The sequence below is a fragment of the Lemur catta genome, chromosome 14 (genome assembly GCF_020740605.2).
Source record: "Lemur catta isolate mLemCat1 chromosome 14, mLemCat1.pri, whole genome shotgun sequence".
Taxonomy (NCBI): domain Eukaryota; kingdom Metazoa; phylum Chordata; class Mammalia; order Primates; family Lemuridae; genus Lemur; species Lemur catta.
In genome coordinates this window covers 27392388-27416524 of record NC_059141.1, presented here as the reverse complement: position 1 = coordinate 27416524, position 24137 = coordinate 27392388, and the positions used below count along the sequence as shown (strand labels likewise).

Below are 24137 nucleotides of genomic sequence, written 5' to 3'. Positions count from 1 at the left end.
AATTCCATTTTGAGCATTTTCCTGGGGTAGCTAAGATTCTTAAAACAAGGAAAATGAGTTTTGGTGACTCTTTAATTTGTTTGAACTTTGAAGTTAGAATCTACCAACCACAATAGATTCCAAACCCTATATTCTGTTCCACAGTGCAGTAAGATTTTGCTCTGAAGGGCAACAGTGAGACGTTCAGTTGAAATGGCCATAATTTGTGGCTCAACTCATGGCAACTACACCTCATTTCAAATCCGTATTTGTCTAAAGCAGCTGAATAAAATATTGGCCACAAACAGCCTTAAGTCCTTTTAGAAATAAGGGAAGGAAGGAGGAAAGAAATGGGCCTGACTGACATATCCCTACACATGCAAAAACTTGAAACTCCAGCTAAAGAACTCTCGTTCCAAGTTGCTAATGAATGTGAAGCCTCAGACCAAATAGAGACACTGTGAACAGGCAATGACCTCAATCAAAAGACACATTGAGCAAGAACAGTTATAAAACCAAGTTATAATAGTGAAAGTTGAATTATGAGGGAACTTTAAATTTTTCTAGATTATTAAGAATAAAGGGGATGCTATTATTCTTTTTAAAGATAATACATAAACATAATACAAAAAATTTTTAAAGTTCAAAAGGGTATATAGTGAAAAGTGAGTCTCCTTCCCACCTCCTGGCCTCTCCCCCTGAGATGGTCTAAAAGTGTACATGCACTGAAGACTGCTCTGAAATCCCAGATTTTTTTTTTAACTTAAGGAGGATACCACCATTGTTTAAATGCCCCACCACTCTGAGTCTCCCGGGGCATAGGTAGGGCCCATTCTTTTTTTAATCCTGAAATCACTTCAGGGAGAACTCTTCCCCTCATGACTGCCAGTAAGTTTCATTCTTTTAATTTTATTTAGGCTCCACTCCATGAGAAAAAAAAGACAAATGAAAACCAAGGTTGATGCCAATCGTCACGAATACCGTTCCACCGAAACCTGCACTTTGCCATAAATCATTTGTTACAGACAGAACAATCAACACTCATTTTCCAGAGATTAGATGCTCCAGGAGTCCCACTCAGAATATTTTCACTGAAACTGGGGAGTCCTGAAATACATGTAAAAACAAGTTAGGCTGCCCATCGCCCCAAGGGATTTGATGCAGCCCATTCTAGAATGCTGTTCATCACACTGCCCTCAGCAGCTGTGTAAGTTTCCACAAAAGACCTGGGAAGACAAGGTGGGGTGGAAGAGGGTGAAAATGTTTTCAAAGAAGGAAATCTTGGGGATATTCAAAAGCTGGGGGGGAGGCAGTTCTAAACTGAAAGGCTCCCAAAGGCAGGCAGAGGAGGAGGCAGGCAGGCTTTGGAGTTGGGGAGGCGGGAAGGGGCAAAAGCGTCTATGGTGGCTGCAGATAGCAAGACAAAAGAAACTCACCAGAAGTCTGAAAATGGGAAAACTAAGGTGCCCAGTGAGAATCTGGAAGGAGCTCCGTAGGGCGATTTGTCTGGGAAATGGACAAAGCCAATAAGGAACAGCTGCATTTTATGCCAGAAGCCCACAAACAGAAGATGTGTATGATTCAGAACTGATTTGCTCAGATCAGTCAACGGCAGTTGAGGGGTATGGGTGGAATGCCTACATCTACTATTACATAAGCATCACAGTATATTTTTGCTGCTTTTTATCTTATAGCATTTATCTTTGATATTTTGAAGATATCCTAAACATTTTCTACATTGTGGCCCTGCGAATCATGGTGCCTATCTGGCCTTCTTCATAGAATTTCATCACATCTAACTTTTCATTGCAAAATTACTGATTTTCAGACATGTTTTTCACTTAGTGAAACTTCAATTAATAAACTTTTCGATGATATGATTATAGGTTGAAAAAAACATCTGAAATGTATTAACCATAAATTAAGCTTAGTCATCAAAATGGCAGATAGAAGTTCCAGTGCATTTACAAAACAATGTACTTTTCAGGCTCTATTGGCAAAGGATGCTGGATCTTTCTGCTTGCCAGCCAAAAGCACACCCATGTGCCAACTGCATAAATGCCATTTATAATTCACTCAGCTGACCAGATTTATCACTATGTAATCCAAAAACTAATTTGCTTGATTTGGGGGAGTCGCAGTATTTCAAACTTTTTACATAAGGTAGGGTTTTATCACCACTTTTTTATCACATTATCTCATTTGTATAATTCATATTTGCATAAAATGGAAACCACATTCATTAGCAAGTGTCTTCATTTACTTCTTAATAGGGACTTTATATGGAAAATCCACCCTTTGTCTTCCCTCTTTTCTCAATTGAAAGCCTCCACATTTCTTCCTTTCTCTCACTAAATGATCTCATCCAGGCTCATAACTTTAAATACCATCTATATGCCATCTAGGTACCACTTCCAGCCCCAGCCAACTCTATCTCTCTATGAAAATATTAAATGGGCATCTCAAACTTAATATGGTACAACAGAACTATCAGGGGCCCTCTTTGTTCCTCATCTCAGTGAACGGCAACGTCAATCACCTAGTCAAAAACAACAGACTCATCCTTGACTCTCCTTTTTGCTCCCATTTCACATCCAATCCAGCAGGCTCTACCTTCAAAATGTATCCTGAGACTGACCACTTTGTATCATTCTAACATCACTACCCTAGTCCACGCTATACCTTTCTCTCTTGCCTGGACCACTGGAAGGGCCTCCTACAGGTTATACCCATTCTACTCTTGCCCCCAAAGTCTATTCCCCACTCAGGAACCAGAGGAATAATTTTAAACCACAAAGAAGATTACATTGAATATTCTACTCAAACTCCACTGGAATCCAATCACTCTCAGAGTAAAATTCAAACTCCTTATCATTGCCTACATGATCTGGCTCCCACCTACAACTCTGATCTCATTTTATATCACTCTGCCTCCCTACAACAACCCCCAGCCCAAGTCCAGCCAAACTGGCTGCCTTCCTGTCCCCCATCACACCAAGCTCATCCTACATCAAAGAACTGTCTTCTCACTTGCTGTTCCCTCTGCCTAAACACTCCTCCCCAGATTCCTTTATTCCATTTGGGTCTCAATCTCTCCCTCCCTGTCTCTCCCTTCCCCACACCCCTCCCTCATTCCTTCCACTCCTCCTTCCCTCCCTCCTCCCTTGCCACACGTTTTCAGACCATTCTTTCAAAAAGAGCCCCTCCAGCCCCTTATCCTGTTTTATTTTTATTCATAGCACTTATTACTACCTGAAATTATATTATCTATTTAGGTGTTTTGTTTGCTTCATTCATAAAATATTAATACTTAGTGAACCCCCATCAGATGTGAGGTGCTCTTCTAAGAGCTGGGGATACAGCAGTGAACAAGACAAGCAAAGATCCCTGCCCTCACAGAGCTCACGTTCTTATTCATCATCCCCACTCAAATCTAAGCTCCAGGGAGGCACAGACCCACAGTCTGTCTTGTGACCACTGAATCCCCAGTGCCCAGAGCAGTTCCTTGGCATAGAATAAGAATGCATATTTGCTGAATGAATAAATGTCCTGCAATCTGAGGCCACCTGCTTTTTTGAGGACTTCCATGGCAGAGCTCTTCCTGCCTACCATGGTGTCTCCTTGGACAGAGCAGTCTGGACAGCCAGCCTCCCATGGCTCAGTTTATTCCCGAATGCTGGGCCTGCTGTCCTGACTGACTGTCCTTGCTTCCTGCTCCAACACCCATGTGGACCATGGGTGTTGCCACTGGGGTCTGTCTCACTGGGTCACACGAGCACCGGATCCACACGGTAGGAGCTGATCAGGTTGTCAGTGTTAATCAGGTCAGCTTTTCTCTACAAAGAGTAGTTGGAATCAAGATGCACGGGTCATTCTGCTTCCCTGGCCCAAGACCTTCAACATCAACTAGCGTCACACCTTGAAGCACTCTCATCTCAGCAGTGGAACACACTGTTATTAAGGACATATTTTTGCCTCTTTCAACTGTCATAGAGGCAAGACGTTTACCTGCTGTGATGAGTGATTAAGTTTCTTTCAAAAAAGGAAGCACATTTGTTAACTGTGAAATTGTCTGATCTCAAATAAAAATGAAGGTAATTGTGAAAGGTAGTTAATTCACCTTTCAAGAAAACGGCAACTATAATGGTAGGAAAGGAAAAAAAGAAAATGCAAATCTCTCAGAGAATTACTCTGAAAAATCTCAGAAAATAAGTATTTAAAATCCACATTTCCAACATATGTGTGTTTACATTTCAATGTATTTGTTAGCTCAGAAGTGTCCTGCTCTAATACCCTCTCTTATGGGATTAGCAGATGAAGGTGTCTATGAACATTACAAAAGCAAAGGCAAGAAGCCCCCAGCTAGTGGTCAGTTGAAGTGGGCTGGGTTTGGCAGCTATTTCTTCCTACAGCTGGGACTTCAGCTTGAAAAGGTATGTTATAAAGTTAATAAAGTATAGAAGGTGGAGGGAAGATTTGCCCTGCTCTACATCTCACAGCCATAGTGTCGCCCAGTACTGTGTTCCCTTCAAAGCATTCTTGCACATATTATCTTTTCAGTCTTCAAAGCAAGCAACCCTGGGATGTAAACAGGGCAGTATACATTTCTCCATTTGGGGCCCCAAGAGGTCAAACAATTCACCTAAGATCCCACAGTAAAAGTGCCAGAACCAAATAGGTACCAGAACCCAAGTACACTTAGGCCCAAGCCCACAATCCTTCCTTCTATAATAGAAAGGACAGAAGGTTCTCTGAAAATCACATTCTACAGTCAACTGAAAGTATTTCCCTTCACTGTGGCAGAAGAGGGAAAAAAACACATATATTCACCAGTGGCTTAAGGTGATGGGAAGATGCATTGGTCTTGGAGCTCTGGGCAGAGAGAGGGTTTCACAAACTCTTCCAACAGACGGCAACTCCTGCAATGACAAATGTACAAAATACCTGGTGTGAATCACAGGCAGTCTATGGCCTTTCCCCAAGGGGACCCATCCAAACACCAATTGCTGGGCACCCCATTTAGGTTCAAGGTCCCATCTTCTTTTAGCCCAACTCCCTTCCTCACTCTGACTTCCCAAATAAAACAAGAATCTTCAATTCACCAGCTGAAACGGTCCGCATTAGAATTATAGGATCTTGGGTAGAAAGGTGCTTTAGAAATCATCTTTAACAGTGGTCACAAACTGTGAAAGCACAATGGGTTACATCTCGTCTGTAGAGGCATTATATTTCATCTGCAGGTATGTTTAGAAAACGTGAGCCAAACTTAAAAATCAGAGCTGTCACACAAAAACCCAGACTTCTGGCTTCTCTTTAAAAAAAAAAAAAATCAGAAGATCTGTCCCCATGGCCCACATTAATGTCTGACAATGATCAGGTGGTTCTAAGTAGCAGTTACCTTTCATAGGCAAGTTTGGCTGCTCCAATATGCTGCAGTCCCCACCATTCCCTACTGTCTCCTCAACACAGAGAAGAACTGCAGTTGTCATTTATCATTTCCCTTGCATTATTTTTTTTCTTGTGGTACAGAAATATCTTCTTCTACTTATGATTCTAATGAAAGTGGGAAAACAAAAGAAAAAGGGGCCAAGTTCCAAAAAAAAAAAAAATGGTAGCACACATATAGCAACTCAAGTTGGTAGCCTAACTCCTGCAGACATTTGCAACCCCTGAACAAGTACAACACTCCCATTTTGCATGAGTGTAAGCAGAAACTGACTTGCCCATTCCCAGTAAGAGGTAGAGCTCATTCTAGAACCTAGACCTCTTGACTGCCAATCCAGGATTCTTCCACTAGGCCCTACTACACAGTAGTCTTATACTATGAAGCAAAAAAATAAACATAGCTGGGCACAGTGGTGCATGCCTATAATCCCAGCTACTCAGGAGGCTAGGCAGAAGGATCACTTGAGCCCAGGAGTTTGAGGTTGCAGTGAACTATGATCAGGCCACTGCACTCCTGCCTAGGTGACCAGAGCAAGACCCTGTCTCTAAAAAAATAAAAATGAAATAAACAAATACACACAAAATTAACTAATGAAAGTTAAATCAAAATTAATACTTAGCTTTAAGAGAAGTATTAAAGTCAAGGAAATACAGTTGAAGGATCCCACCCACTTTCTATTATACTAAAATGCTTGCCATACCTTTATTTGTCACCAAAGAATATAAGAGTAAATTATATCAGGTTCCCTAAGGGTTTGTTTCCTAATGTGACATTTTTCAAAAATTTCACTACTTTAATTACAAACAACAACAACAAAAAGCCCACAAATACCATGCATCTAATACTTCAAAAATGCTCAGTTAACGTCCCAAACTGTCTGGAACACTCTTTATGCTAGAAAAATCTCCCTTAATTTGCATCTTCATACTAGAAAAATCTCCCTTAATATGCATCTTGACTATAAGACTGTAGATAAGTATATATACCAGGTACTAGTACTGTAATAAATGAGCAATGTTCAACTATAAGATCTTGGTGGAAGTTATTTATGTCACCCCTACAAAGAATTTATTGATTCATCCACTCAACAAATATTTACTAAATTTTATTATACGCCAAGCAGTGTGCAAGGTGATGGAAACACAAAAGTGAGCAAGACCCTTAAGTTGTTCTATCTGAATAAAAGACAGATCCAGACACTCAAAATGAATCATAAAACAATGGGTAAGTGAAATGATCTGGGTATGCACGCGCGTTACAGGAGCACTGAGCAGGGGCACCTAATGCAGCGGAGGTGGAGAGACTCCCTAGCATGGACAGAGGCCTGAGGAAACCCTAAAGCTTGGATGGGAGCAGACCAGACTCGGGGGTGGTGGGTTGGAGGGGGTGGGGATGCAGGGAAAGTGGAACAATATAAGCAAAAGCAAGGAGGTGAGAACAGCCCCTCCAATTTGGTCTAGTACAGAGCCCATATTACCTCTGGGTCTTAAAAACCCCCTGCCTTATGCCACGTGACCCAACGTCTGCTGAGAGCTGATGTGGGCCTCACATATGCACTCTCACAAGTTTATCTTGACAAGTGCCCACATCAAGAATGCCACCAATTTGGCCCTGTTCCCCAGCAATGCCTACCTATGACTCCCTCGGGACAACCAACGATGTCCCAGAGTCTGCAGGGGCCAAGAAACGTGGTGGTAGAAACACTGAGCCTTTCATGATGTCTCTGGGAAGACAGTAAATGAAGATGCTTTCTTGTGCCAGTCACAAGACTGCTACTTCCACCCCAGGGCCTGGGCTTCCACAGCTTAGAATCCACTGTGCATTCAAGTCTCAAGAAGGAGTTTTGTGAAAAAATGTCCCAGAGTATTTGCCCATCAAAATCCCCACACGGAGTGCTCCTTTCCTTCACAGATAAAGGAGAGATGAGCCGCCAGCCCTGATCCAGGCTGAGGCAAAGTCAGCGCAAAGCACTCTAAGAAAACAAGGGGCACACAGGGGAGCAGAGGCCAAACACATGGCCGTGGCCATGGTCAGGGGTCAGGGTTCAAGGCCAGTATGAGGAAACAAGGAGGCAGAATTCACCCAAAGAGTGGGAAGAGCATCCCTGGATCTGTAACTGGTGGGCAGGTTCGCAAATATGGCTGAAAATTAGAATCATCTGGAAAACAAAACACAAATTTCCTAGGCCACTAAATCAGAGTCTTTGATTTGGAGGCTCGGGCATTGTTCAAAAGCCCCTACAGGTGATTCTGATTCCCAGCAAGAAAAGGGTATATTTCACCCAGAGGCCTCAGAAGTTCCAGAACAATCTCTTCAAGGTCATTAATTCAGCATCCTCCAGGAAGAATCTAAGGATCAGATTTTAGGGGCATTGCACATTCTTAGTGTGTTTGCCCACTCTGCATTGCATTATGACTCCCATCACCTAACTTCTTTTTTTAAATAAATAAAAAAAAAATGCCAGCAGCCAGAATAGCAATTGGGTGAGTGAAGGGGGCCTTCCTCTTTGCCCCAGTCCCTTGCATACCATGACCCAATGTCCGCCTCCGGGTACACTATCAGGGATAGTTTATCTCCGTCTCAGCAGTGGATCTGAGCCTTCATACACCTGTGTAGCTTCACAAAGGATCTGGGAACATCCAGTCATCAAGGTGGCCTTCGAGGAACAGCTCCAAGGCACAGAGCACTCTGGTCAGGTCCTTCATGCCCACCAAAGGGCAGGACACTGCAGATCAGTGCAAATCCTGGAAATCTGCCAAGTCGGCTGAGCATTTCTTTCCAGATTTCTACTTTGTGGTCATAATATGGCCTAAGCAATCTCAACCCAAGAATGGCAAAGTAAATGCTGTGTACCGCAAAGGTAAGAGATCGGAGGAAGCTGGCTCCCTGAATGGACCAGCCCAGACAGAGCTCTTCTCCAACATCACCACGTGCCACCAGGTGACCTTCAGAGAGCCAGCACCAGAGAAACCCACAGCTGACCAAGGTCAGCCTTCCTGATTGCAAGGCCCAGCGGCAATCCACACCATCCTTCAACAGAACAAGGAGACACTCAGGCATTCCCATCAACCTAAGGGCCCTCCCCGTGAACCATAATGCAAATTTAGAACAGCAGCACAGGGGAGGAAGCCTAGGAAAAGCTCAAGATAATCATTTGCCCCTTCTGGTGGACCTCAGTTTGTAAGAGATCCATTCATTATTTCCTGCAGTAGTGTTACATCCTGGCCTAAAACAAAACATTTCTCTGACCCAACCCTCCAAAAGACATCACAAGAGTAATTCCAGGGCCTGCCAAAGACCATGAACCCTCACCTTCCTCATCTATAGCCTCTTCTCTACCCCATCTCGAACAGAGATCAATACTGGCTGTTGTGAAAGTCACCTTGGCCACCCTCTTTCCTACCATCAATCCAGACCATCCAACCTACTCTGGACCAATGGAGGCCTCTCTGATTCCATGTTCTCACAGCACCGTGGATCTCTCCTTCCTGGCATGTAACACTTGTATTTTTACATTGTTGTTCCACTAACTTGTACATGGGCAAGGATCCGTATCATCATTTTTGTTTTGCCTTTTTGCTGTTTTTAGGTTTTAAGTGGTCTTTTGTTTAACTGGCTAATTACTGTATCCCAATATAGTGCCTTGGAGCCCTCCAGGTTCCTTCAAAATACACCCCAAATTTCATTCTGCCCAGCTCAGACTTCTTGGCCTCTCTTCTTGTTCTGAATCCAAGGCCCAAGGTGCTTCCTGAGCTAATGGCAGACTCTTTCTTTCTCCCTCCACAAATTCCAACTCCTCCATCAACAAACTCAGATGGTTCAGGGCTGAAAATCCCCAACTGGCCTTGAGGCTAACGTGAGAAAACAAATCAGAATAATTATCTATTTCCTTTTCATGCAGTGTTTTTTCAAATCACTGCATTCATTATTTTATTTAAGATGACATTCTAATATGCAAAATGAATCCCTTTTTTGACCTTGAAAAGGACTTCCCTACTTCCCAGAACAAACCCAACATCCTCAGGACCTGAACCTGGCTGAAGCTTCCAAGGTGCTCAATGCTGGGGTGGTGCCCACTTCCCAAGTGCCCTCCACTCTGTCCCCATGCCCAGCTGTCCTCCTCCCGCACCCACTGGCAGACGAAAGTGGGTCTTTGGGAGTTTTTTAAAGCTCTCCCACCTACTCTACAGATCCAGTAGGAGGGAGAAGGAATGTTTCCAAGTTCTCTGAATGACACAAAGCTCATAAAGTACAACAAAATTAGTTGAAAAATAGCAAAATGAGTTTAACTTCCCCCCTTAAAAAAAAGAAAAAGCACGCCTACTTTGAATGATTCACAGTGACTTCATATTTTTTCCTCCACTAGGATATGCATTCTTCCTCCCAAAGCTGATGGTTCTCCCTGTCCTAAGACAGTGTAGAGCCAGGTCTCCACAGATACTTGTTCAGATTTGGGGCCCCCTGAAGAGACCTTGACAAAGCCCAGAGCACCCCCTGCAGACTGCTCCTTCCCCCATGGTCTTTGCATGTGCAGTTCTCTCTGTCTACAAAGCTCTTTCCTGGTGTCTCGCCGTGGTAGGGGCATTCTCACCTTTTGAGAGCTCAGATCAAATATCATCTCTTGACTGAGGCCAGCCCTGACCACCTAACCTTACATCCACCCAGCAAAAACCACTTTCCTAGTGGAACCTATCACAATCCATAATTATCTTACTTATTCATGTTCACTTCCAGCAACAGGAAGCTTGCCCAACTTGTTCACTGCTTTAACCCCAGCACTCCAACAATTCCTGGCACATAGCAGGTGCTCAGTAAAATGATGCTGCGAGGATGGGTGTGAATGAGGAAGTGGAAGCAGGCCAGTGAGAACAGGACTGACAGCTCTCCAAAGATGCCCCATGGCACGACTTCATCATGGTCTCTGGGATGGGTCTCCTGGTTTCCCTTACCTTGATTCTTCTCAACCCTGTTGCTACTTAGATTCTGGTTCCACCACTGTATACTGCCCACCCCACCCTACCCCACCCATTCGGACTGGGGTGTTATCCTGGAGATTCAATTCCCACATTTGGCTTCTCCTAGTCTGCTTCCATTCAGCCATCCTCACTTTGAAAAATTCAGACATCCACCGGGGGCACCGATCTTCTATGACCTCAAGACCCTCAGGGATCTGGTACAAACCCACCCCTTGAGCCGTATCTCCAATAACCCACTTCACCCTCCATCACAGCCAATGAGCTCACAGCTCAGCTCTATGGACCCACCATTCCCAAAGTCGAAGCCTTTGCTTTGGCCTCTCCTGCTCAAAACATTCTTCTGCTGCCTCATTTCTTATGAGCTCCCTTTCATCACTCAAGCCTCCCCACCCCCAGGTTGGGCCTGGTGCTCTTGCCCTAGCCCCACAATCATGATATTTACCTTCAATATCCTGAAGTTATCTCTCATCTGTGTTTCCCCCAACTGACTGTCCCTTGATAGTCAGGGCACTAACTCATCCCTGTTGGTCCTGAGCCTGGCACACAGGGGCACTCAATAAATATACACTGAACTGAACCAAATCAGCTTGTTTTCTCCTTTACAATTCCCACTTCCACAGTAAGTCCTTGAAGAATCTTAGCACTCAGTGCAAGTAACAAAATATTCTCTTGTTAAGCATGTTTATTAATGTCAACTGAAAAGAAAGAGGTAGGGTGGGGTTTTTGCCCCCCAGAGACAGGGTCTCACTCTATCACCCACGCTGGAGTACAGTGGCACAATCATAGCTCATTGTAACCTCAAACTCCTGGGCTCAAGGGATCCTCCTGCCTCAGCCTCCCCAGTAGCTGGAACTACAGGCACACACCACCATGACTGGCTAATTTTTTGTCCTAGAGATGGGGGTCTCACTATGTTGCCCAGGCTAGTCTCAAACTCCTGGCCTCAAGTGATCCTCCTGCCCTGGCCTTCCAAAGTGCTGGGACTATAGGCATGAGCCACCATGCACAACCTGGGGTGGTAGTTTTATCATCATCATCATCATTATCATCATTATTTATAAAATAGAAGACCTGACTGGTGAGAGCCAGAAAGGTATGCTACTAAGAGTATTGGTTTGGGGTTCAAGTCCAGACTAGAGCTTGCTAGCAGTATAATCATGGGCGTGTCATGTTCCTTCTCTGGTCCTAAGTCTCTTCCTCTGTAAGATGAAAGGGCCAGTCAGACACAAAAAGTCCCATACTATACGATTCCATTTACATGAAATGTTCAGAATAGACAAATCCATAGAGACAGAAAGTAGATTGGTGGTTGCTGGGGGAGGAGGGGAATGAGGAATGAAGGCTAATGGATATGGGCTTCTTTCTGGGGTGATGAAAATGTTCTGGAATTAGTAGTGATGGTTGCACAGTTCTGTGAATATACTTAAAAAACACTGAACTGTCTACTTGAAAATGGTTAAAACAGTAAATTCTGTGTTGTGTGAATTTTATCTGAACGAGAGAGAGCACAAGAGTATGTGCATGTGTTAGACTAAAACAGAGGTTGAAAGCCAGAGGCTCGGCATACCAAGCCTATGGCGTGTTCTTTAGACCTAAACAGAGTTTTCAATGTACTTACACAAATGATTTTAAAGCCAAAGATCATCTTGATTGTGGTGATTATGCAAATCTGCACATGATAAAATTGCACAGGACTATATGCACACCCACACAGAAATGAGTGCACATAAAAACCAGTGGAATCTGAATAAGGACCGTTGATTGCAGCAGTGTCAATTTCCTGGTTTTGATGCTGTACTAGAGCTATGCAAAATGCTAGCCCTGGGGGAAGCAGGGTGAAGGGCGTACTGGACCCCTCAGTATCTTTTTTTTTTTTTTTTTTTTTGGCAATTTCTTGAGTCTATAATTATTTTTAAATTTAAAACAAATTATAAAGCCAAAGATTTTACAATTTTAAAGTGTGGCTTCTCCTTACAAATAACAAGGTCTGGTAACACTGGGCCTCAAGGATAACAACTGGATGGAACTGGGTAGTAGCTACTACCCTTTAGGTCACGGCTCTCAGCTTCATCTCCCTAACACCCAGGCCTCGCGTCGGCTGCCGTTTACCCTGATTGCATACACTGGTTTTTCTCTTAGAGAAGAGAAATATTTCTCTGTCAACAACAGAAAACGAAAGACCAAGAGTCTAGTGTTTCCAGAAAAAAGGGACACCGCACCATTTTTGTGAGAGGGAAGAACATTCCTAAGAGTTTGATTTGCGATCTCTCACCCTTCTACCTGCCTGACCTCTGAGTACTTGCAGTTTGGACCCCTGGATTATAATTCTTTAGGACCAAATTTCTTACTCTAAGTCAGCAAATAAATTTTAGAGCCAAACCACTATAAAAGAATACAGCTTAAGGACACAGTATCTCATTCTCCCCTAAATATTTTGGTTCTTTCATCTCACCTTCCTGAGAACACAGGTCCTGCTTTTAGCCACCAAAAGGAAAGGTTCCATCCTTTATGCAAGATCACATCCAGAAAAATAAGCTGGGTTTCTTTTCTCCACCGAAACTGCAGTTCTATTTAGTAGGGTAGAGGAAAGACCCTTAGGGTATGCACTCCCCACCTTTCCTACAACGCCACCCCCCCCAACCCCCCAAAGAATGTGCTTGGAATGCAACTGTCCCTGAAAAGGGAGCAGGGCACAGTCACAGAGAACCCAAGTAAATTGTCCAGTGGACGCTTTTAGTGCAGCTATAGCATTTCCAACCAGGCTACACAGAAGGATCACCTGGGGCTCCAGACTGATTGAGGAATTTTAATATCCTCCTCCTCAGGTGACATGCATGCAGACTGTCCAGCATCAGTGATCCGGAAAACTGTGACCCTTTGCTACCTGGACAGAGGGCAGGATGCACCTTTCCAATTGTCCTGTGTGGTGGCCTCCAGGTGCAGGTGCCCATTAAGCCCTTGAAAGACGGCTAGAGTGACTTGGGATGTGCTGTAAGGGTAAAACGCACATGGGATTCTGAGGTCTTGGAATAAAAAAAAACAAGAATGTAAAATATCTCATTGATTTTTATATGATATATTGAAATAATAATATTTTGGATATACTGGGTTAAACGAAACATGTTGAAGTTAATTTCGTCTGTTTCTTTGTATGATTTTAATGTGGCTACTACAAAATCTTAAATTACTTATGTGGCTCCTATATTTCTACTGCACAGCCGGCTCAAGGAGACATTCATCATTCTAGTGTGTGGATTACAGTCACGATGGAAAAGGCAGGGAAGCTGGCCACGCTGGTCTCCACCTACCAAATGTGTGATGCTAAGCAAGTTTGCAAGCTCTCTGATGTTCTGTGTCCTCCCCTGTACACGGGCATGATAACACCCAGCACACTGGGCTGCTGGTGAGAGCAAATAAAAGAATAGAGCTGCAAGCACCTACCCTGCACCCTCTCACAGCTGGTGCGCAACACCTGCACACTGCCCGCCCTTCCTCCTTCCCCAGCTTCCTTCACAACATAAAATCTGGGCCCAGGATCATCTGGCATCAAATTTACTAACCACCACGTCCAGTTATGCACAGTGCCAGCAGGTACCACAGTGGTTCTCCATCTACAGGATACAAAGGAATCACCTGGGGAGTCAGAACACCACCCCTCCCCAGAGATTCTCATACTATCCACCTGGTATGGGGCCAAACTTATGCATTTCTCACAAGCACCTCAGAACATTCTGATGCCCATGGCAAGAAGTCACTCTGAAAACACTAACACAGCTGAGAAGTCATGACCAGCACTGGCAGGACTGCCTCAGGACCTTTCGGGCCCACAGTGAGACAGGTCAGCCTGAACACAGGCGGCTGTACCCTATGGAGACACCAGGAACTGGTCATAGGCCTTTCCAGCAGAGGGCTGCTTTCCTGAGATCTTTTAAACCTAAGTAGGAAATCACACAGTCTGCCCTGGGCATTGTTTTCAACATCAGAGGGCAGCTGACACTTCAGGGTGATCAAAAAATACAGACAACTTCAAGGCACCCGACAGTTTGGCCAGTGGGCTAAAAAGACTATGTTGGAGACAAGTGTGGTGGCACATGCCTATAGTCCCAGCTACTGGGGAGGCTGAGGTGAGAGGACTGCTTGAGCCCAGTATAACTCACTAAGATCACACCTGTGACTAGCCACTGCACCCCAGCCTGGACAACGTAGCCAGACTCCATCTCTAAAAATAAAATAAATAAATAAGACTGCCACTTAGTACTCCCAACAGCAACATATGAGAAGGCCCAGAGCAAGTCCTTTTTCTGCCCTTGCCTGGTACTCAATTGTACCAACTATTGCCTGAACATTCGAGATGTCACTCTTCTAAATGTCACCCTTCTGTAGAAGCACTGCTCTGCTCTTCTAGGAGCCAACAGAAAGGAATTCCATGCACAGACATTTAAGGCCAGCAGCCTGTTTATTCTGTGGCCTTTACTCAAAGAAGCCATCTCGATGAACGCAGCTGAACGCAGATCAGTTCAACCCCAGGAGGCTCTCTGACAGAAGAAAGCACTCTCTTTATCTAAGCCAAACAGTCACAGCTCCTTCCCTTGGTTTAAAAATCCTCTCTGTGCTAAACCACCTCCATCTCAAACCGGTACAATAGAGCGATTTCTTAGAGAACAAAAATTAAAATATCCTTCCCCAGTAATATTTCTGTCAGTAAAACGTAGCCTAGAAACTCAATCCTTTCTGCCTTCTTAAAGTCAATTTCCTTTCTATTTATGGAAAAAAATACAATCTGAATGAATTGCCACATTTTCCCACTAAATCCAAACAGCCTCAAATTATTTTTGAAAATAGGGTAAGAAGTAAATAAGCACTGAATCTGAGAACTCTGACATATTTGTTTATTTTTAACACAGGAAAATGATCTGGGGTTTGCGCAGAATGTAGTAACACGAAATACTTGCTGACTCCAGCACATCAGCCCTGCTCCCCGACAGAGCATTTCGGGCAAATTACCCACCTTCCAGCCTCCGCTCCCAGATAGAACACACCTGTGTAACCTGAACACAGCCAGGTCTCCAAGTAGCCCAGTCTCCACTTGGTGGCCAAACAAGGAAGAAATCCAACCCAAATATAACAAAAATTAAAGTGTTGTTAGATCTCTTGTTGAATACCAAAGAGATGAATCAAATTTTTAATTCATAAGCAAGTATCTTTAAAATCCTTCATTCTTCTCTATCACTTAGTACCCCATGCACAGACAGCAGCTGCTCCTCTAAGAAATCTCTACTTTTCATCTCCCTGCTCTCCCCCAGCTGATAACCACTTTTCTCACCTTCCTCTTTCCCTTGAGCCTCCATTCGTCTTCTCTCCCACAAGTATTGGGCCTTTTCAGATACAAGTTCAGGCCCTCTTTACTTACACACACACACACACACACACACACACCCCCACACCCACACACACACACACGCACACTCTGGTGGACCGTCCATCCACACCTCCTGGTTCTCCAATTTAGCTTCTACTCATTTCCCTGACTCTATAAGAAAAAGGCCCAGGAACTGAGCTAACCAAGAGAAAATTCTCCTTAGAGGGTAGAGTTCCTGGGAAAGATGAATAATACCCAACAGAATTCTCTTTAGCAGAGAGAAGATGAGAAAGTCCGTGAACACTCACAGTGGCACATGCCAAGGGGTAGTGGGTAATATAAGCTAATGCCTACTAGTGCTAAATGTCACCACTCAGATCAGCTGGGCTCAACTTCGGAAGAGAAGGGCTTTATATCCAAGGTAAACCTCTGCTGGAGAGAGAATCCCAGGACAGCCATTAATAAACCATACCACCTTGGCTTCCAAAAGCTTCCCGTAACACATTGCCTGGCTATATCCATCTCTATGTTAGCTGGGATAAAATAGTACATGAAGAGGGGCACTTCCGAGGTCTCTGTCTACAGCAGAGACTCATCTTGGTGCTTAGAGAAGTTAACAAGGATCTGAATGTGAGGAACTGTGGACCTGGTACCACGAGGAACTTCTGAGATGGTTCTGCTTATGCAAATGGTTCATTTCTTCATTCATCATACACCAAACATACAGTTTGGGAGGCAGTGAAGAAGAAAACAGAAACTATAATGAAAATGACCCAGCCTCTACTTTCAAGGAAGCAAACAGAGGAGATGAGAACTGCCCCAGGTAAAAACTGATTAAGGGTTGTGTCTGGTTGTGAAGGGAACTAAGAGGAAAGATAAAAGACAGCCATGTGGCACAGGAGGAACACTAGCCTAACTGTGGCTCTGGGGTGGATTAACTGTGTGGCCTTGGGCAAGTCTCTGCACCTCTCTGAGCCTATTTCCTTTTCTACAAAATGAAAGGGCTGGCCATAGGTGATCCAAGTTCCTTCTGGGCACTGACATTCCACAGCTCTATGATTTTAAGCATACCTGCCGTGGGGGTGATGCACAAACAGGTGGAGAGAGGGGCAGACAGAAGGAAGAGTACAAACTATTCCAAAATCTTAATTATTGATCACTGACTGTAGCTCTAAGAAAACAGTTGTCAAGTGTGGTCAGCAGTCACAGATCAGTTTCTGGGCCCATGAATCTTAGTAACAGAAGGATGTGCATGCTGTACATCAAGCAGGCTGTTCACTTACGGGCCACATTGAAGACAAATTAAGGGCAGTGACTTCCTCCCATGGTGGTGAGACCTTCCCCATCCTAATGAAGGCCAGAGTTTATTATCCCTGGTTTTGCAGGTGAGAAGATAGGCTCACTGGGTCTGAATGATTCCCTGAGACCCACAGCTTGGCAGTAGCAAAACCAAGAGAGAAGCCCAGATTGTCTGACTCCCCACCTAACATTAAAGGCCAATTAGATAACTGTGTGGGATTGCAACAAAGCATGAACACATAGAACCCCCACGCACACTCACCTAACTGGTCCAAGAGGACGGGGGAGGACTCTGCAAGGGGAGTCAGGAGAAGCCTTTCCTTCCTCCACCACCTTGACAAGCAGGTTGGTCACCAGCTGTGGGAGTTGGTACCCACATGCTATCCTGTTACACGTACAAATTCCTGTCTTTGAGCAATGCAGATGGGGGCTCATACTCTAGAGATGAAGACCTTAACCAGGGGTCCAACTAAAATTACATGCAAAGACTCCACGTATATGGATATGTATATGAATGGGCAATGTTTTAACGCCCCAATGTCTCACTTTTCTCATCTGTAGAATAGAGATAACAACAGTACCTACACTTTATAGAGTTATAATGAGGGTTAAAAGAGGTAATAGATTTAAGTGTTTAGTACAGTGTCTACAACATAAATGTTAGTCAATATCACTATAACTTTTCTGGAGAAAGTGTCCAAAGCTTTCATCAGATTCTCAAAGGGGTCTATGATCCCATAAAAATTAAGAATCCCTGTTCTACACTCCATCCTTGGAATGAAACTGAGGATATCAGGGAAGAGAAGTACCTCTTCTAGCTTCCTTACCTCTTCAGAAGAAAGGGATCTGAGGCTTTCTATGCCCTCTACTCCTAGAGGGCAGGACAAAAACAACTTGAACTGCACGGGAGGCAATAAATCATTTCTGTGGCTGGAAAATGCCTCCTCGGACTCGCTAAGGTCCCAATCTAAAAGTGGGAAATTATAGAAGAGAGAATGAAATCCCAACTCCAGTTTCTACATACTTGGGAGTAGACCCAGGACCGCCTGGGCCTGGCCTGGCAGAGCAGGAGGAGGAGCTTCTGGCACCGTGGCCGGGCCCCTCCATTCCAGGTGTCTGGTCCCCTTGTCTGCACCTCCTCTGAGGAACTGTGCAGACAGAGTGGGCTAACTCCAGATAGACAGGAGGGCGATGGGTTGGGATGTGAATATGATCCAAAGCTCAGGTCCTGGTCTGGAAAGCACCAATTAAGAAGGAAAAGAGTTAAAGGCAACAGGTAAGAGGCGGGAAGCAATTTAAATCCTGGCTGTGCTGCTTTCAGGCCTCATGACCTTAGACAAATTATTCAACCTTTCTGAGCCTCGGTTTCCCCACTAATAAAATGGTGGGCTAATTAACAATCTTTGCTTCACAAAGGAGATGTAAGGATCAAATGAGAAAGTCTGTGTAGACAGTTAACTCAGCATCTGGCACATCGTAAGTGCTCAGCCTATTAGTGCCAACCGCTATGACCGGGATGAAGGATGATGACAGTGATGAAGGATCATGATAGTGATGAAGGATGAGGCAGACAAAGGTTAGCACAGTCACAAAGACTTACTGTTTCACTGGTTTTAGGTTGTTTAGATGTTCCATTAATAACAAGGTCAAGGCAGTTTGTGGTGAGAAATACCAGTATCAGAGGGAATTCAGGGTCCTGGGTCTAAAACACGGAAGAGCTCTAACTGCAGAACCTCAACCTCGGGTCCTCAGAATGTTCCACTCAGGTAGAAATGAAGGTGGAGGATGTAGATGAGTGTCTAGCAGAAGGGCAAACCCCAAACATCACGTGTTTTTAGTGTCAGCTGGAACAACAGCAACTCCATAAAGTAACCCAGGTGACTCTAACAGGCACTTAAGTCTATCTTTAATTGATAAACAATTGAGAATATATTATTACTTAATAAACAGTGTTGGGCTAGATGAAATCTTTCAAAGCAAGAGATATTTAGAAGAAAAATACATAAGTATAAAAACAAAAGGACATCTTTGATGGCAAAAAGACTGGGAACAACAGTTCCCATGGCAGCCCGGCTCCCAAGGTCCCTAAACCCCAATCTGTTAGCCTTCCTGGATTCTCAACCTTGTTATCCCATTGTCAACGAATGAATTTGAAAGCAACCACACTTCTTTACAAATAATTTTCTGTAATATGAAAGTAATACATGTTCCTCAAAAAACTAAAAATAGAACTACCATATGACTAAGCAATCTCACTGCTGGGTACATATCCAAAGGAGGGGAAATCAGTATATTGAAAAGACACTTGCATTCCCCTGTTTATTGCAACACTATTCACAATAGCCAAGATTTGGAATCAACCTAAGTGTCCATCAATGGATGAATGGATAAAGAAATTGTGGTACATGCACACAATGGAATATTGGATAGCCACAAAAAAAATGAAATTCTGTCATTTGCAACAATGTGGATGGAACTGGAGAACATTATGGTAAGTGAAATAAGACAAGCACAGAAAGACAAATCTCACATGTTCTCATATATACAAGGGAGCTAAACTAAAACAATTGATCTCATGGAGACAGAGAGTAGAATGATGGTTACCAGAGGCTGAGAAGGATAGTGGGGAGGGGGGATAAAATGGGGGTAGTTAATGGGTATAAAAATACAATTAGGTAGTTAGAATGAACAATATTTGATAGCACAACAAAGTGACTATAATCAACAAGTTATGCCATACTTTAAAATAACTAAAAGAGTAGAACTGCAATGTTCCTAACACAAAGAAATGATAAATGCCTGAGGTGATGGATACTCCAATTACCCTGATTTGATTAATTCACATTGTATGCCTGTATCAACATATCACATGTACCATAAAGATATATAACTGTTATGTACCCATAATAATTTAAAGATTTTTTTTTAATTTTAAAAAGTAATACGTGTTTATCATCAAAAGCTGGGGGGAAAAAAGGAAATCTCAAAGAAAACACAATACTCCATCCACCAATGTTAATTTGTTGATTTACTGCTGCCAAGCTTTTTTTTTTTTTTTTGCTTTAAGGCAAATTAACTTTAAGACTTAATAGCATACTAAAAAATCTCCTAAGATGGCAAGCAGTTCTTAAGACTCAGGAAAGCAGTAAGAGTCAAGAAAGTTTAAAACTGGCAAGCAAAATGAAGAGAGGGCAAACACGAGCGTGCATGCGAGTACACACTCACACGTACATTTATGTAAGTCCTGCCTCCCAGAGACCCCTTAAACTCTCACAATATAGGGTGGTCACTATGGCTACCCCTGAACCAAGAGGTTTAAACTTAGAGGATCAAAAGAGAACTCCACCCACTAAAAACAATGCTCTTTAAGTATCAAAAAGTCTAGCATTTCAAACAAGCATTTTTAAAAACCCAAAACCTATGATGTGTTCTTTGGCACGAATCTGGGTTGGTTCCTGGTGGGATTCCAGGATAGAATTTCAAAAGATACTGCAATTATTCCTCATGTCACTGATACCATTCTATCAGACTCAAATAAATCAATCAAAATGAAAAAGAAAAACAAAACTGAACCTCTCTGGCAACACACTCAGTGCTTAGAAAACATGAATTTTTACCAACTCCGTTTACAGTTGCATCATAAAACCATTTCTAATGCCAGTTATGCCAGAGCTATGGAAGAATCATTTGCTGACCAATTTCAACAAACTGTACCCAAAGTTTTTCCAAAGATAGTCAAAGTATTTTAAGGCAAGGAAATCCTAGGGCAGGTGGGAGAACATATAATAGCTACATGGTAGACTCATTTTTTTTTATTTCAGAATATTACCAGAGTACAAACATTTTGGTTACATGAATTACTTTTGCACAGTTTGAGTTAAAGTTATAAGTGTGTCCATCGCCCAGATAGTGTGCACTGTACCTGTTAGGTGTGAATTTACCCATCCCCTCCCTCCTCACTCCCACCTGCTTGATTTCTGTTGACATGGTAGATTCATTTTTATCAAGACTCAAATACACAGTTAGAAGATACTTGTTCCTGGTATTTAGAAAACTGACCCTCCTCTCCAACCACATCTAGACACAGGTGAATGAGGACTTGGGGAAGGATGCAGGTACTTAGAAGTGAGGGATGGGTAGGCCCTGGGATCATGGAGCTGCCATCACCCTAAAAGCTTGCTCTTAACAACTCTGCTATCCCTTCATCAAAAAGAGCCTGACGCTTCGTTGCATGAAATATGACCTCCTTCTCCTGGAGGATCTCAATTACTAAAATGTGCAAGTAATTTAATCTTCAATTTCAGGATTCCTTTTTTAAAGTTACCATAATATGGCTCTTACTTAACATCTTTCCTCTCAAAAAAACAGAATTTTTAAACACACACACATAATCACACACTGTGAGACATGTGAAAAACAAAGTAGGATATATAGAAATTAAAGGGCATCTAAGCCAAAATAGTTGGTGGCCCAGACTACTTTTTTTCCCAGCTGCTCTAACTCAAGGAACAATTATTCTTATATATAGTTGACACTTTTGTGGTATAAAGGCTGAATATGGTATTTTTCAACATTGACTAAAGCTCTAGGAAACTGTTTCCTAAAAAATGTTACTGCAGTGTTCTCAACTAATGGGGTACACAGTGCTTTAAGTTCCAATCAGACCAATGGAGGAAACAATGCCAAAACTTCAAATCAGGCTAATGGGATACACAATGCTTAAACTTCAAGTCAGACTCATCTAAGCCCTAAAAGTCCATCAATAATGTTCTTTGCATTTGTATAGTGCCTGTTACTTTTCCCAAAGTGCATCTATTCCTTCATTTTATAGCACCAAGAAGAGTAATTTGTTTACTAGTTGAACAAACTGCACTTTTAAGGATGCTCTTGTCTCCTAAAGTGGATGAAAGTCCCAGTCTCAGCAGGAAAGAACTTTCCAACAAGAAGAGCCACCCAGCATTGGAAAGAGTGGCTCCCTGAGAGAGTAAACTCCTCACTGGCAGAGGTATGCAAGGAGAGTTGTAAAAACTATGTGGTTTCCAAGTGCTCGAGACTTTAAGATTCAGAGTCTTCAAGTTTCTTACAATGGAAGCCACGAGGGCATTGCCCTGTCGCCTTCTCTCATTCCTCACTAATGAGAAAGATCGTAAGATCACTGATGTAAGTCCTAGTGAAGTCTTCTCCAGAACCCAGAAGGGCCATAAACAGAGAGGCAAAGGGCAGGAGGAGGGAGTCAATCACGAGGCTGGAGGAAACAGGATAAGCCCAGAGGCATGGCCTCTGGAAGTGGACAAAGAATTCGAAGGGGGTTGGGGGATGGCCCAGGGAACAAAGTGAAACTGTTGACACTAAGATAACAGTCCACATGCCATACCCCGAGATTGGATTGTAGCAGCCCTTCTGGAAAAGGTAGCACTTTTAAGACTTCGTACAAATCCAGCTGGACACAGGCATCTCCACCACTGCCCCGCAAACCCTGGACATCACCAGTGAGATATAATATAAACAGAAGCCATCTTCTTGAGAGTTTCCTGGAACTGAGAACTCAATGAAGGTGCCTTCTAGGACCTCCCAAGTTAACCAGAGTCCAGCAAACAACTAACTAGGGTAGTATATTTTCTCTACACTCTACTTTTATGATAAAAGCAAAGGATAATAAGTTCATATTTGTAACTTGGTCCAAAAACCAAACTCTAGAAGATATCTTTAAATTCAATCCAGATTCCAAGGGGCCCTTGATTTTGTTTGTTCTATGGAGCATGTAACCCAACTCAAACACATATGGCCCAATTCAAACCTATAACTTATAGTTTTGAATCAGACTTTAAAAGTCTTCTTGGCAACACCACAAAAGGCCAAAGGATGTGTGTGTTACTCGGCATGAGGAAACCTGTCCCTCTCAGATAAGGCACGACATCCATGGCTTTCAGCGAAGACAGGATTTTTCTTTCTCCCAAAACAAATGGGGGTGGTGCACAGAGAGGGGAAGACAGCCAAGTCCTCATCTGACATGGTGAGAAGTCAACAGATAATGTCCAAAAAGTAGCAAAACATGCAAGTAATTTAAAAATGTGGAAGTAAATACCAAAAGAATCAGCTAAGATTTTAAAGTGGCTGCCACCAGGGAGGCAGGGGGCTAGAGGTGAGGGGAAGACTGTGGTTCTATAGAAGGATTTGATTCTTAAAACCATATGCATGTGTAACTTTGAAAACAACTACAAAATTTAAAAACAAGAAAAAAGGGGGGAAAAGGGCTATGATACCTTGAATATATTTCCAAAGCTAAGCTATAAAATAATATTTTAGGTAAAAGATAGTATCAAATTTAAAAATTTCTCTATATTTTTCAACCAGAGTATTTTAATAATGCTTTTCCCAATTAAAGTAATATTGTTCATTGTTTTAAAAACAATTAGAAAATAACTCCCCCTCCAAAAAAACAGAGGAAAATATTCATAAAATCACCACCCAGAGAGATAACCACTGGATGATCTAGAGGTATTTTCTTTTCTATGTACGTGTGTATGTATATTCATGTAATATAGACAATTTTCTTTAACTCTTTGGACTCATCCAATGACAATAAGGTTTTTGCTTTGAGGGGAAAGGACGTAATCTATTTGAAGAATATTGAATAAATTATAGTACCATCAGTCAATGTCAAGTTTTCATTCTACGAGGACAGGCATGTCAAGGTGTCATATTTTGACTGCATGGTGCATTTACAAGACAAAAACAGAAAAAATTTTTGGAAAGTGAAGGTGTGATTTTTCAGAATTCCTAGACAGCAATGGGAGGGAGGCCCCTTCCGGGAAACTGGTTCCACCTCAAATTGTGCTGTTTTCTAACTCCCTGCTCAGAGCCCTCTCACGTGGGCTTGTCTCTTCCTGTGAAGCCCCTCTGTGCGTTCCCCTTCTCCCCTCACCCTACCTGTCACTGGTTTTCCTCTCCAGCTCAGTTTCCTGTTTTATTTTCCCCTCTCACACCTTTTCCCTGACACCCTTAACAAGATGCAATGTGGAACTAAGATCCTATGCTTATTACTTAACATTTGCAGAACAGAATTGGCTGTTTCTTA

The 24137-nt window shown here is 42.9% G+C and overlaps 1 protein-coding gene across 48 annotated transcripts in view; it reads right to left on the bottom strand.

Annotated features, from left to right (window-relative positions):
- SORBS1 (sorbin and SH3 domain containing 1) overlaps positions 1–24137 on the bottom strand; it is a 220411-nt gene that overhangs the window by 152332 nt on the left and 43942 nt on the right. For 47 of the 48 annotated variants that reach the window (XM_045569093.1, XM_045569092.1, XM_045569103.1 and 44 more), the window contains exon 2: positions 4810–4898. The exons of the other annotated variant lie outside the window; for it this stretch is intronic. The gene's annotated coding sequence lies outside the window, so the exon portion shown is untranslated. The remainder of the gene's footprint in view (positions 1–4809; positions 4899–24137) is intronic. 48 annotated transcript variants of the gene reach the window in all.